At 42.9% G+C, this 15,328-nt stretch overlaps 1 protein-coding gene across 1 annotated transcript in view; it reads left to right on the top strand.

Annotated features, from left to right (window-relative positions):
* Positions 1 to 15,328, top strand: part of LOC126293599 (alkylglycerol monooxygenase-like) — a 192,438-nt gene that overhangs the window by 146,884 nt on the left and 30,226 nt on the right. The window lies entirely within an intron of this gene.

Below are 15,328 nucleotides of genomic sequence, written 5' to 3'. Positions count from 1 at the left end.
CAACACCGACTCAAAGGAAGGCCTCGGCGCTTGTTGGTGACGTCACGTCAGCTAGGCACGGCGAACGCCACGTCTGTTGCAGGCAGAAACGCTTGGGCGTGCTTATCACCATAAATCTCTTATTTTTTGGACAAAATGTTTGGTATTGTTTTGGATTCTGCAGTTTTATTTAGATGAAAGATTTTCTTACTATCGTAAAGATACAAATGAAGATCATAGTTCTGTATTACAGAAGCCTGTCGAAACAAACGTAGATCAATATGAGATGCTTTACCCCATTCCAAGCTGTGGAAATTTTAGTCAAGTAACTATATTTACTTGATCCATTTCGTTATCGAAACTTACCCCAACCCCTTACAATTAACTCGTTTCTTTTATTTATTTATTTATTTATTTTCGTTTGACATCGTCACTGGAAATGTGAACTAATTTACATGTGTAAATGTCCAACTGTTGCCAGTCATTAGATTACAGTCGTTTTCAACGAAAGGAATTCTAAATAGGAAACAAAATAGCTTCATACATCGAAAATACTTGTTGGTCGGTTGTTTCGGGGAAGGAGACCAGACAGCGAGGTCATCGGTCTCATCTGATTAGGGAAGGACGGGGAAGGAAGTCGGCAGTGCCCTTTCAAAGGAATCATCCCGGCGTTTGCCTGGAGCGGTTTAGGGAAATTACGGAAAACCTAACTCAGGATGGCCAGACGCGGAATTGAACCGTCGTCCTCCGGAATGCGAGTCGAAAATACTGCTGAGCTTATACTTTTTTAAACATGCACAATAGAAAAGAAAATATTCCCCTCTTGCAACTGAAAGGAGAAACTTTATCTTATAAATTTTTTTTTGATAAAACATGTATCTCTCTTTTGCCTCTTATTCTGTCCTCCACCCTCTCCCTCAACGTTTACAATCGCAAGATATTTCATTAACATTCAGTGCTCCACACTCCATAGTCAACCAAGATATCTAAAGAAGAGCACCGATATGTTCACAGCTTCTTGTGAAAGCAACTCAGTACAAACGTAATTTCCTCAGATGTACAAATAAGGTAAAGAAGCAGGAATTCTGTTGCTGCTGGACCGTGAAGTTGTTTTTGTATGTCAATCCTCAAAACAGGTGGGAATTTAAGTTCAGGAGTACACTATTTGTTAAGAAGTGTAATGAACTGCACAATTAATTGATTTCAGAAATCTCTCAGAACAATGTGTGTTGGTCAACTACCGCCAACAGTTTCTCATTTTCCTGTGTCAGAGAGGGAGACACCACCATTATGAGTATGCCTGCAACACAACCTGGCGTCTGCCGTGCCTAGCTGACGTGACGTCACGAACAAGCTCCGAGGCATTCTTTTGAGTCGGTGTTGGTGGCACCAAACGAAATACAGTACCAGAAACAAAGTAAACAGAAAATAAAAACTAAACAGAATGCAGTTCGTACATAAATCAAATCCCATTGTGGAAACCTCCCCCAGGCTGTGGCTAAGCCATGTCTCCGCAATATCCTTTCTTTCAGGAGTGCTAGTTCTGCAAGCTTCGCAGGAGAGCTTCTGTAAAGTTTGCAAGGTAGGAGACGAGGTACTGGCAGAAGTAAAGCTGTGAGGACGGGGCATGAGTCGTGCTTGGGTGGCTAAGTTGGTAGAGAACTTGCCCGCAAAAGGCAAAGGTCCCGAGTTCGAGTCTCGGTCCGGCACACAGTTTTAATCTGTCAGGAAGTTTCATAAATCAAAAAGGTTGCGTTTTAATCATAAATTACAAACTGTAACTCGTATTTCCAGCACAAAGTGTCTCATAAGTTATCGACGTATTTGTACCGATGTTATAATTGTTGTTGTTGTTGTTGTTGTTGTTGTGGTCTGCAGTCCACAGACTGGTTTGATGCAGCTCTCCATGCTAATCTATCCTGTGCAAGCTTCATCTCCCAGTACCTACTGCAGCCTACATCCTTCTGAATCTGCTTAGTGTATTCATCTCTTGGTCTCCCTCTACGATTTTTACCCTCCACGCTGCCCTCCAATACTAAATTGGTTATCCCTTGACGCCTCAAAATATGTCCTACCAACCAATCCCTTCTTCTAGTCAAGTTGTGACACAAATTTCTCTCCTCTCCAATTCTAGTCAATACCTACTCATTAGTTATGTGATCTACCCATCCAATCTTCAGATTCTTTTGTAGCACCAGGTTTCGAAAGCTTCTATTCTCTTCTTGTCCAAACTATTTATCGTCCATGTTTCACTTCCATACGTGGCTATACTCCATACAAATACTTTCAGAAACGACTTCCTGACACTTAAATCTATACCTGATGTTAACAAATCTCTCTTCTTTAGAAATGCTTTCCTTGCCTTTGCCAGTCTACCTTTTATATCCTCTCTACTTCGACCATCATCAGTTATTTTGCTCCCCAAATAGCAAAACTCCTTTACTACTTTAAGCGTCTCATTTCATAATCTAATTCCCTCAGCATCACCCGATTTAATTTGACTGCATTCCATTATCCTCGTTTTGCTTTTGTTGATGTTCATCTCATATTCTCCTTTCAAGACACTGTCCATTCCGTTTAACTGCTCTTCCAAGTCCTTTGCTGTCTCTGACAGAATTACAATGGCATCCGCGAATCTCAAAGTTTTTATTTCTTCTCCATGGATTTTAATACCTACTCCGATTTTTTTCTTTTGTTTCCTTTACTGCTTGCTCAATATACAGATTGAATAACATCGGGGAGAGACTACAACATTGTCTCAATCCCTTCCCAATCACTGCTCCCCTTTCATGCCCCTCGACTCTTATAACTGCCATCTGGTTTCTGTACAAATTGTAAATAGCCTTTCGCTCCCTGTATTTTACCCCTGCCACCTTTAGAATTTGAGAGTATCCCAGTCAACATTGTCAAAAGCTTTCTCTAAGTATACAAATGCTAGAAACGTAGGCTTGCGTTTCCTTAATCTATCTTCGAAGATAAGTCGTAGGTTCAGTATTGCCTCACGTATTCCAATATTTCTACGGAATCAAAACTGATCTTCCCCGTGGTCGGCTTCTACTAGTTTTTCCATTCGTCTGTAAAGAATTCGTATTAGTATTTCGCAGCAGTGACTTTTTTAACTGATAGTTCAGTAATTTTCACATCTGTCACCACCTGCTTTCTTTGGGATTGTAATTATTATATTCTTCTTGAAGTCTGAGGGTATTTCGCCTGTCTCATACATCTTGCTCACCAGATGTTAGAGTTTTGTCAGGACTGGCTCTCCCACGGCCGTCAGTAGTTCTAATGGAATGTTGTCTACTCCCGCGGTCTAGTTTCGACTTAGGTCTTTCAGTGCTCTGTCAAACTCTTCACGCAGTATCATATTTTAATTAATAAATATCATTTTGACTCTTGTTTGACCGTGATTGTCTCAAGAAATATGTAAAGATTTTTTTTTAAATTACCGCTACCAGTCACAAACTTTCTCAACTATTATATTACTCATTTATTTATAGACATGTTTCGAAGGAATACCTCATCTTCAGGCTAAATGGCATTACAAAAACAGCTTTAGAGTACGGTCATATTGATGTTACATAGTCTTTTCGTAAATGCTATGGTCATCCTGTCATGTTTGGTTAGTAGCATCTTTGGAAAGAGCGCACACCAAGTTTCAGCCATATTGGTCTATTTCTTTGTGTTTGCATTCGTGTGAATCCAGGAAGTCGAGTGATTGTCAAAAAATTGGCGAAGAACAATTTCGTGTGGTGATTAAACATTACTTTATGAAAGGCAAAACGCCTCAGGAGACTAAAGAGAAGCTTGATAAACATTACGGTGACTCTGCACCTTCGGTTAGAACAGTTTATAAGTGCTTTCAAAATTTTCGGAGTGGCCATATGGGCAAAAATTATGCTTAACGTTCTGGACGCCCTGTGGAGGTTACGACTCCAGAAACCACAGATAAAATCCATGATATGGTGATAGATGACTAAAGAGTTAAGGTGCGTGAGATTGCTAGTGCTGTGGGAACCTCGAATGAATGGGTACATAATAGTTTGCATAAACGTTTGGACATGAGAAAGCTATCCGCAAGCTGGGTTCCGCGATTGCTCACGCTTGACCAAAAACGGAATCGAGTGAAGTGTTGCAAGGATGATTTGTAGCTGTTCAGAAAGAATCCACAGGACTTTAAGCGTCGTTTCGTCACTGTGGATGTAACATGGATACATTACTGTACTCCTGAGGCCAAAGAACAGTCTAAACAATGGGTTACCAAGGGAGAATCTGCACCAAAAAAGGCGATGACCATTCCTTAGGCCGGAAAAGTTATGGCCACTGTCTTTTGGGATTCGCGAGGGATAATCCTCATCAACTATTTGAAAAAGGGTAAAAGCATTACAGGTGTATATTATTCATTGTTATTTGACCGTTTGAAAACCGAACTGCAAGAAAAACGCCTGCGATTGGACCGCAAAAAAAATACCTTTTTCATCACGACAGTGCACCAGCACACACCTCAGCAGTTGTGGTCGCAAAATTAATGGAAATAGGATTCCAACTCGTTTCACATCTCCCCTATTCTCCAGACTTGGCTCCCTTTGACTACTACTTGTTGCGCAATTTGAGGACATAGCTGGCGGGACAAAGATTTTATTCAAACGAGGAGGTGATTGCAGCAACTATAGCTATTTTGCAGACCTGGATAGTTCCTATTATTCGGAAGTGATCAATAAACAGCGTTGGACGAAGTGCGTAAGTCTAAAAGGAGACTATGTCAAAAAATAAAAAAGGTTTATCACAAACATCGCACGGACTTTTCCAACGCCCCTCGTATAGCGCTATGGACAGTGGAGATAACTATTATGGAGGAGACCTGAGTACGATTCCTGACAGTAGTAAAAATTTTAATTCATTTTTTCGGCCTACATCACTATCGCAGATAAAAGTAAGACACAGTATTTTGCAAGAACATCTACTCTATATGATTATAAACGTCGTTCGAAAATTCCTGCTGTGCGTCTGGTCCCGGCGGAGGTTCAAGTCCTCCCTCGTGTGTGTGTGTGTGTGTGTGTGTGTGTTTGTTTGTTTATTCTTAGGATAATTTAGGTTAAGTAGTGTGTAAGCTTAGAGACTGATTACCTTAGCTGTTAAGTCCCATAAGATTTCACACACATTTGAACATTTTTTGAAAATGCCTGTTACGAACTTCTACGACTTGTAAAGGGGAGTAAGTACATAATATTTTCAGTAGGAATACATTATTCCAAAACATAAATGAACCCAGCATACTGTACGTAAAGAACAGTACCGATGCATTACAACAGCGGCTTGATGTGGCCACCACCAATGTTGTTTCACACATCGTACGTACGAAGCATGTTCTGGTACATGCTCTCCATCCCACCTTACGTCTCTTCAGCTCCTAGTGCAGTGGCCACATCTCGTGCCAGCAGATCTTCTTCTGTCTGTACAGGAGTCGCGTAAATTTAACTTCACATAAGACCCCGCAAACACTAGTCCACAGGAGTTACATCCAGTGATGGAGGTGGCCTCGCCATTGGACTCTCTCGGCCTATACATCTTTCACCATATCGTCTGTTGAGATGTCTCCAAAGCACACGTCGGAAGTGAGCTGGTGCACCATCGCGATGGACCCATATATCTTGACGGACAGCCAGCGGCACATGATCCTGTCTACTCTGTTGCATGCCAGAACAAGCAGTTCCGAGACTTTTCTCTTTCCCTCAGCACACGTGGACGCGTTATGCATCTGATATGGAACCTCTGTAGAACGGAAAAGATACGATTCCGGACTGGGTTCCTGCTTGAAATATTATGTAATAACTCCCCTCTACAAGTCCTAGAAGTATGTAACGGGAATTTCCGAACACCCTGTATAAAACCCTAATACAATAGGATATGTACTTCGTTTGTTTACCTGATGTTCACGTAAAAGTTTTTTTTAAATAATCACTCAGCAATTCATAGGAATAGGGCCGGCCGCTGTGGAAGAGCGGCTCTAGGCGCTTCAGTCAGGAACCGCGCTGCTGCTACGGTCGCAGATTCGATTCCTGCCTCGGGCATGGTTCTGTGTGATGACCTTAGGTTAGTTAGGTTTAAGTAGTTCTAAGTTCTAGGGGACTGATGACCTCAGATGTTATGTCCCATAGTGCTCAGAGCCATTTGAATTTGAACCTTCCCTGGGCCCGTCAACACCGACGTGGGACTGTTGATGACTGGAAACACACAGCCTGGCCGGACGAGTCTCGTTCAAAAGTGTATCGAGCAGATGGACGTGTACAGATATGGAGACAACCTCATGTATCCATGGTCCCTGCATGTCAGCAGGGGACTGTTCAAGCTCATGGACGCTCTGTAATGGTATGGGGTAGGTGCATTTGGAGTATTATGGGTCTTCTGATACATCTAGATACGACTCTGACAGGTGACACGTACGTAAGCATCCTGTCTGATCGCGCGAATCCATTCATGTCCATTGTGCATTCCGACAGACTTGATCAATTCCAGCAGCACAATGCGATCCCGCCACACATCCAGTATTGGTACAGAGTGGCTCCAGAAACACTCATCAGTGTTTAGATACTTCTGCTGGCCGCCAAACACCCCAGACATGAACATTACTGAGCACGTCTGTGATGCTTTGTATCGTGCTGTTCAGCAATCTCCCCCACCCCCTTTCGTATACTGCAGGATTTATGGACTACCCTGCAGGATTCATGGTATTAGTTCCCTCCAGCACTACTTCAGACGTTAGTTGAGCCTATGCCACGTCGTGTTGCGGCACTTCTGCGTGATCGCGGGAACCCTACACGATATTAGGCAGGTGTACCAGTTTCTCTGGTCGTATTAAGAGCCTTGCACAGAGATTTGTAAGGTTTAGGAGATCCTCAGGAATCGTGGTGACTATTGTCTGCCGGCCGCGGTTGTCTAGCGGTTCTAGACGCTCAGTCCGGAACCGCGCGACTGCTACGGTCTGGATATCGCAGCCCACTGAAAATGTAGCACTACAAAGATGCAAAGTGCTGTGGAGCGAATAACGACGATGGTTCGGTCCAAGGATGTGTAGGCGTGGTTAGCTATGGTCTTGCTGGGTCGTGTGGGCTAAGCCTGGAATATTCGCCTCTGACTGGCCATTTCTCTTCCGCGTCGCCTTGGGCGCAGCTTCTAGCCGCGGCTGTGTGACGCCACACGCAGCGGCGATCGTATCTATGAGCCAGTCCGCGATTACTGAGACAAGGTCCTTGCTCACGCGATAGTTGGGAGGGAAAGAGAGAGACTAATTCTCGTTTCTTTACGTAAGCCGAGATGCTAACTGATCGTGCCCAAACTTAGCCGCTACATACAGGAAGTTAAAACCTATACAGTCTAATCGTCTAACGGCCGTGATTTGGTCCGATAACGAGTGGAAGGAATGAACACGAAGAAACAGATACAGCAAACTGGCTAACGGCCGTTTTTATGTTTTTTATAACTAGCTGTGGCTACATACAGAGACAGAAAGCGTGCGTTCTTTGTATGGTTGCCATAAGAAATACAACCTGGCCGTGCGGTTCTAGGCGCTCCAGTCCGGAGCCGCGCTGCTGCTACGGTCGCAGGTTCGAATCCTGCCTCGAGCATGGGTGTGTGTGATGTCCTTAGGTTAGTTATGTTCAAGTAGTTCTAAGTTCTAGGGGACAGATGACCACAGCAGTTGAGTCCCATAGTGCTCAGAGCCATTTTAGAACTACAATCAAACTGTTCAATTCAGTTCCCTTCTCTTTTATCATCCCTTGACCGACCTGAATCACACAAGTACATCACTTCCTCTATTTTCTTATAGTATCGTTTTTACGGTTCCATACTTGAATCGGTAAAAACGGTGCCCTCATACTTAACTTTGTTGCCTATCTGTCCGTCCAAAAATCGTTTTTCATTGAAGTGTGGACGTACTACACGAATATGTAAAAAAAAAATGGGGGTTCCTATTTTTAAAAACGCAGTTGATATCCGTTTGACCTATGGCAGCGCCATCTAGCGGGCCAACCATAGCGCCATCTGGTTTCCCCCTTCAAGCTAGACGAGTTTCGTTCTTTGTAGTTTCTTTCGTTTGATGCTTATTTCGTGAGATATTTGGCCCAGTCGCTATCAATGGACCACCCTGTAAATGGGAGTTTGGGACTTCACGTCGCGCGAGAGGATCGCGATAAATGCAAGATAAATGAACCAGTGCCGTAGAGTACTTGTAAAACCTAACTGAGATTCCATCCGGACCTGGCGACTTGTTTCCAACTGTCTGTTCTCCCTCTAGAACAGACATGCTTATTACTATGTCGTCCACAAGAGAATCTCTTCGATCGACAAATGACGGTATGTTTGTACGATGCGCTTGCGCCAACGATTTCTTAAACGAATGAACGATTGAGGCCTGGTGGCACGGACAGTTGCTGCAGATGGCATAGCCATCGGGGAAGACGTCAAGCATGAAAGGATACAAATGGAATGCGGAAGTGTTAGCGTAGAGCACAGATGCCATGGTACCTTTCGTTAGTACCACAGGTTTCTCGGAAGCCCAGGCGAATGTCGTCCATAGCGCAATAAGGGACACGAGCATGGACATGGCGTGACAAGAAACGCGATCAGTCCGATTAGGCGACACGTTTCCAGCGATCGACGGTCAGTCTGCATGATCTGGTACTCATTATCATTAAGCTTAGTGCGAACGTGGAAAGACGTAGTAGTGGCCTGCCAATAGAGCCTCGTGTTGGGCAATGTGCGCTGAACGATGTGCTCCGAAACACTTGTGCCTAAGACTACTGATATTTTTAAAAATATCAAGAACCCGATATATCTATATTTAAAAAATATATCATTTCGTCCCTCGATATATTAAAGTGTCGATATATCAACGGAAAAAACATCAACGTATCTGTCTATAAAAATATCGGGTGCAGATTGTAAATATACTTCCGATTGATTTATTATTAGGTATTCTGCACATCTACATCAAGAATTGAAGAAAAACCACGCACAATCACGTTCACGCTTGGCGATAAGCATCTGCAAATCACATTTAATTGCCTGGCAGAGGGTTCATCGAACCACCCTCACAATTCTGTTATTCCAATCTCGTATAGCGCGCGGAAATCGTTCATTATGTAGGTCGGTGTCAACAAATATTTTCGCATTTGGAGGAGAAAGTTGGTGACTGGAATTTCGTGATAAGATTCCGTCACAACGAACAACGCCTTTCTTTTAATGATTTCCAGCCCAAATCCTATATCATTCCTCTGACATTCTCTCTCATATTTCGCGATAATACAAAACGTGCTGCCCTTGTTTGACCTTTTTCGATGTACTCCGTCAGTGCCGTCTGGTAAGGATCCTACACCGCGCAGCAGTATTCTAAAAGAGGACGGACAAGCGTATTGTAGGCAGTCTCCTTAGGAGGTCTGTTACATTTTCTAAGTGTCCTGCCAATAAAACGAAGGCTTTGGTTAGCCTTCCACACAACATTTTCTGTGTGTTCCTTCCAATAGCACTTTGTTAACAATGGTAACCGCATCTAAGTGGCACAATAAAAGATGTCAGATGAGTCTATCGTTCGGCTTCGTCAAATACCGGATTTGTCCGGAACACTTCATGTCGACTTCCCTGAGTTTTCATTTCTGCAAACACCAGGACTCGGCAGTCGTAGTGTAAAAATTGCGTGGTGAATTCAAACGTTGCGGTTCCTGGTGGTAGCTCCGAGCGCCGCACGTCAGCATTTTCCCTCACACGTCTCCGCCCACCGCAGAGACCAATCTTGCCATTTAGATTTTTGTTCATGATTTTCGACTACTGTGTTTTTGAAGAATGCCGATGTGTAGAAATAGCACACTAGTTGTGTTAAAAATTGTTTTGTAACGGAACTGGTGTATTATTTCTCCACATCGGAAACTTTTTATTTCATCCACACCGCCACCCCCTTCCCTCCCCTCCCATAGTGCAAACGAACTCCTTTGTGCCATCTATACTTGCGTCGCACAGCCGAAGAGAGAGACTAGACGTGATGAAAACTCGAAACGTAGTAACACTCCTTCACACGGTGAAAGTAAAATCATGTTCTACTACAATTTCAAAAGAACAATTTCAAATACTTACCGAGAACTGCGCAAAAATATAATACTAGCTATACCCGGCGAGCTTCATTCCGCCTCTGAAAATCTTTATATGTTAAATCTGACCGGTAAACGTTGTTTTGCCATATAAATTCTCTAGTCTATAAGAATATGTGTACGTGTAACACAACAGCCGTTGTTAGCGGGAGCTCGTGACACAAACAATAATAATGGCTGAAAACTGTGTAGGGATTGAGAAAAGGCTTAGGGGAAAGCCGGCAGTATCGGCCACTAATTAGTTCTAGCTTTTCCACGGTAGATTGCGCGGATTTAACCATTGCAGCCGATACACGGCTCGTCCATGAGCATACAAACATAGCGGCAATCTCGTGTCGAAACGTGTTTGCCAGCATTATGTATAGGGCCAATCGCACGCGCATCGGTTTTTATCGTACGTAAATATACTGTACGATTAAATTCTTTTATAGGAACAAAGGAGAGCATAGGAACTTCTTTGTTCCATTATTCCATTAAAAGAATTTGCTCGAACGATATATGTCAGTACGATAAAAATCGATTCGTGTGTGCTAGACCTAAATATCGATTTGGCGAATGACGCGTGCTACCTACTTAAACTTCTCGGTCTAGTTACGTCGATTCAGAGAGAGATATTAGAGTCGTTGCTTTTGGTACGATTTCTTCAATTACGTATCTATCGAATAGTGACAGACTGTCACCGGTAGACACCTGGCGTGGGTAACTGATGAAGTGATAATTGATCAGTTATCGACCAGGTTATCGCTGTTAAAAAGTAGGAGTTGGTGGTAGAAGGGTGATAATTTAGGGTTGTGTGTATTTTGTAATGCCACATTATAAAAAATAAAAAGTTCTGTCCAAAAAAATAAGAATTTTTTTGGGGTGGAGCACCCTTATCACTTAGGGGTATGAAAAATAGATTACGACCGATTCTCGCACCTACCGAATGTACATGTAAAATTTCATCAGAATCGATAGAGCCGTTTCGGAGGAGTATGGCAACTAACACTGTGACACGTGAATTTTATATATAAGGATAAAATAAAAATATCGGCATTCGACATGGCTTTTACGATATCGACATAGCAATAAAAATTATCGCCATCATATATCAATAGCTTTGGACAAGATATCGATATTTTATCAACAGTCCTGCACTTGTCTCTGCACCAGCACTGTACCCTGTCGTCTGATCTGCCATAGATCGCCGACTATCCTAGTTTACAAGTTCTGTGATGAGCTGCGGACGCCCAACATCTCACTACCTATTCGTGTTTTGTCCGCCCTTCTCACGACTGTATGACGCGAACGGCCGAAAAGCTTCACCGCTTCAGTGAAGGAACCGGCCATAACAATCTGCCTTTGTCAAAATCGCTTACGCGAGTGATTTTCCAAATTTGCTGTCCGTGTCCTCGCTACAATGATTCACCAGCCGTCCCTGCTTCGCTTATACACTTTCCTTAAGCCGTCCCCTGGCGGGACGCGAAAACACGCTTGGACGAGGAGCTGGTGACGTCACAGCGTGGTATTGGAGGCCCACGAGAAAGGCCGCGGTGCGTACCTCACGAAGGTAGTCCTGGACTCGTTCGCTCAGCTCAGCAGACAAAATGCGTTTCCAAACCTGTTAACTCGCAGCTGGGCGTGTAACTACTAACTAGAATTGCATCTTCCACTGGAATCTGCTATTATGAAGTCTTACTGATTAACGTACTGCACCAAAATTTAATTTAAGATCAATACTCCATATAAATGGCATAACGGCTTGTTTACAGCATTTAGTCTCTTCTGCTTAACAGTACTCATTACATGTTGGAAGTGGTGCCTTATGCAACTGATAATCATTTTAGCATGATTTTATTTTATTGTACGTCAGTACAGCCGTAACAAATTATAAGTAGGCCCATGGTCTTCCCATCATTATAGGACTAATAACAGAAATATTCCATAATAGCAGATTCCAGTAGAAGATTCAGTTTCGTTTGTACGAACACGCCTAGTTAGGAGTTAACAGGTGTAGAAACGTAGTCTGTCTGCTGATTTGAGCGAGCGAGCGAGCGCAGGACTACCTTCGTGACGTACGCGCCGCGGGCTGTCTTTCTCGTAGGCCTCGGTGGTATTCGAGGCCCACTGTTGAATTTCACGTTCCACTATACTCCACAGCGTGAAATGAAGAATCGGACAGGTCAGATTTTTTTGGTGGAGGGGAACGTGCCTAATGATGTACATGTTTTTACCAAGCAAACAGAAGAGGACCCGCCGCAAAGAACATCCTCTTAATAAGAAATGCAATTGGGGGCGGGGAGGGGGGGGGTCTATAAGATTAAGTGGTAAGCTTGACTAGTTCATTTACGTCAGTGCAGTCATAAACTTCGTGACATCGGAAATAATTTACGGATTCTTCATTATAACAATAAAGGTGTTTATTTGGATATCTTGGAAGACCTAGAAATTTTCGTACATGGACGGCGCTATCATCACCGATTACTTAATGAGCAGATCACTTAACAACAGATTGTTTTTTTCCATATTTCTGATGTCTTCAATTGCCTTTGGAAGTAAAAACCGAGCGCCCTTTGCAGCCACTGTTTACAACACCAAGTGTTCAGTGACATTTCCCACAATTTTGAGTTTATTTTTATATGCTGTAATTTTCACATATTTGCTGTAGTGTCTCTCACTTTTTATGACTTCAAGCTTTACTTTTGTCATTGCTAGTAATCTAGTTACACAAATACATTAAATTTCCTATTGATACTGGCGGAGTGTTGCCACAAGGTGGTCTCTATCGGCCACAGTCCGCTTTAAATGCAGCCTCTGTCTGTGCGACTGGAAAGTTATTGCATGTGATAGGCAATGTGTATTCCTTGATGTACCGCATTTTCAAGTGCTTCTTGAGTTTCTCTAATTGCGTATGGTATCTTCATTTTTGTCTATTTTGACATTCTCGATTTTTTATAATTTTTGTATCTTTGTGAAGCTTGCAATCGTGTATACTTGCATTTATATTATGGGAAGAGTTTGTAATCCCAAATCGTAATTGCTCACAAGACACCAGCCAATGGGATGGGCCCGAAGCATGTTTTGAATGTGAAAAAAAATTTTTTAAAGTATTATGGGACTTAACTGCGAAGGTCATCAGTCCCTAAGCTTACACACTACTTAACCTAAGTTACCCTAAGGACAAACACACACACCCATGCTCGAGGGAGGACTCTAACCTCCGCCGGGACCAGCCGCACAGTCCCTGACTGCAGCGCCCTAGACCGCTCGGCTAATCCCGCGCGGCGTGAAAATAAAAAATCGCCAAAAACATCTAAGAGGATTTTCCAGTAACCAACAAGCATTCTTAGTCATTTTTATTGAATTAAACTACATAATTTGGTGGGTTTTCCTTGTCATAGAGTACGTGGAATGAATATAACCTTCAAAGCGTCGGCATGTTTATATGTGCGTCATTGCCATAGTAAAGTGACGTGCAACTATACCTCGATAGACTACCTAAATTTGATGTTTTTGCTGCTGAGAATATTTCCGAGTTGTATGGCCGTGGTCCATGGAACTTTTCAATCCCTGACGTTTCGTCCAAAGCTACGTTGGACATCTTCGGAGGTGCTCCTGGTTGTGCTGAATCTTTCCGACTGACGAGTCGGACGTCGAAGAGCGGCCTAAATACTGGGGAAAGTGGATTTCAGGTGATAGCAGATATAAACCTTGTCAAAGATAAAAAATTTTAACTATCGGTCATAGTGCGTTAAAGATGAAAACTTCTCATCGACTCTGTAGCGCCACAGTCCATATATCACTAAGTTTCATGCTTTTTTGTTTTCTGTTAAAATTATCCCCATGTTCATATATTTCGATGGATTCTCTAGATAGCCATGGACAATAGTTCGTCATAGTACATAAAACTTCAGTTTCCGAAAATTTCACTACGTGTTCACCTGATTGAAGAGCATGTCCCGCCATGGCTGATTTGTCTGTTTCCCTAGTCGGCAAAGACTTTGATGTTCCTTCAATCGTGTATTCACACTTCTCTTTGTAGTTCCAATGTAGACCTTGCCACTCGTACATGGAATCTTGTATACACCACTTGCAGACAGAGGGGGACGTTTATCCTTAACGGAACTATGTTTTCAGTGTTATAGCTTGTGTGCTATGAAAGTACACCGTTTAAATGTTACGCTATGATGATGAATTACGAATAAATCGTTTTGAACCAATTTTAATAGTTAAAATACCAAATAATTACAGTTAAAGATACAGTCTTTACAAAGTCTTTACTATATATTTATGACACACTGCCGTGTTGAAGCTGTAGCTCAGCTCATAGCGCCGTAAGCTGAAATCTCATTAACTGGAGTAGAATTGTATTCAGTAACGAGTCTCGCTTCGAAATGAGCGAACAATTGTCTGGTGACGCCCCAGACAGTGGTGGGATACCAACCTCACCATGAGTGACGGTCTGGCGAGACAATTTTTTTCATAGCACAACCCGTTTGGTTGTCATCCACGGCGCCCTTACAGCACAGCGCCCGTTTTGTTGCCCTTCATGACGAGCCATCCTGCACTTTCATTTGATAGAGATAATGCCTGCCCGGACACAGCAACAGTGCTTGCAAAACCCTATCGTGACCGGATTGCTCCCCACTTGATAAGGTTTGGAGCATTCTCTGCAGGCCCTTCTAACCATCTCTCAGTTTGAAAATCTAAGACGCCAGTTGGGCAGAATTTCGCACGATATCCCTCAGGAGCACAGCCAACAACTCTTACCAATCAATGGCAAGCCAAGTAACTGCTTGCACAAGGGCCAGAGACGAACGAACGAGCCAGCCGTTTTGGCCGAGCGGTTCTAGGCGCTTCAGTCCGGAACCGCACAGCTCCTACAGTCGCAGGTTTGAATCCTGCTCCAGGCATGGATGTGTGTCCTGTCCTGTCAGGTTAGTTAGGTTTAAGTAGTTCTAAGTTCTAGGGGACTGATGACCTCAGATGTTAAGTCCCATAGTGCTCAGAGCCATTTGAACCTATTTGAACGAACCAACGCTCTATGGACTTGCTCAAATTATGAAGCTCTTTCTCTTGAATCAATTGTCCAGTTTTTCTGAAATCATAATATTTGTTGGTTTGCAAACGTACATCACATCAATGTCCCTCCAATTCCTATAATTTCTTCATGGCGCATTTTTTTTTTTTTTTTTTTTTTTTTTTTTGTAGTAGAGTGTATGTGCGTGTGG

This window comes from Schistocerca gregaria, chromosome 10 (assembly GCF_023897955.1).
Source record: "Schistocerca gregaria isolate iqSchGreg1 chromosome 10, iqSchGreg1.2, whole genome shotgun sequence".
Lineage (NCBI taxonomy): Eukaryota > Metazoa > Arthropoda > Insecta > Orthoptera > Acrididae > Schistocerca > Schistocerca gregaria.
The sequence above is the reverse complement of the archived record's forward strand: the minus strand, read 5'-3'. Positions and strand labels throughout refer to the sequence as shown.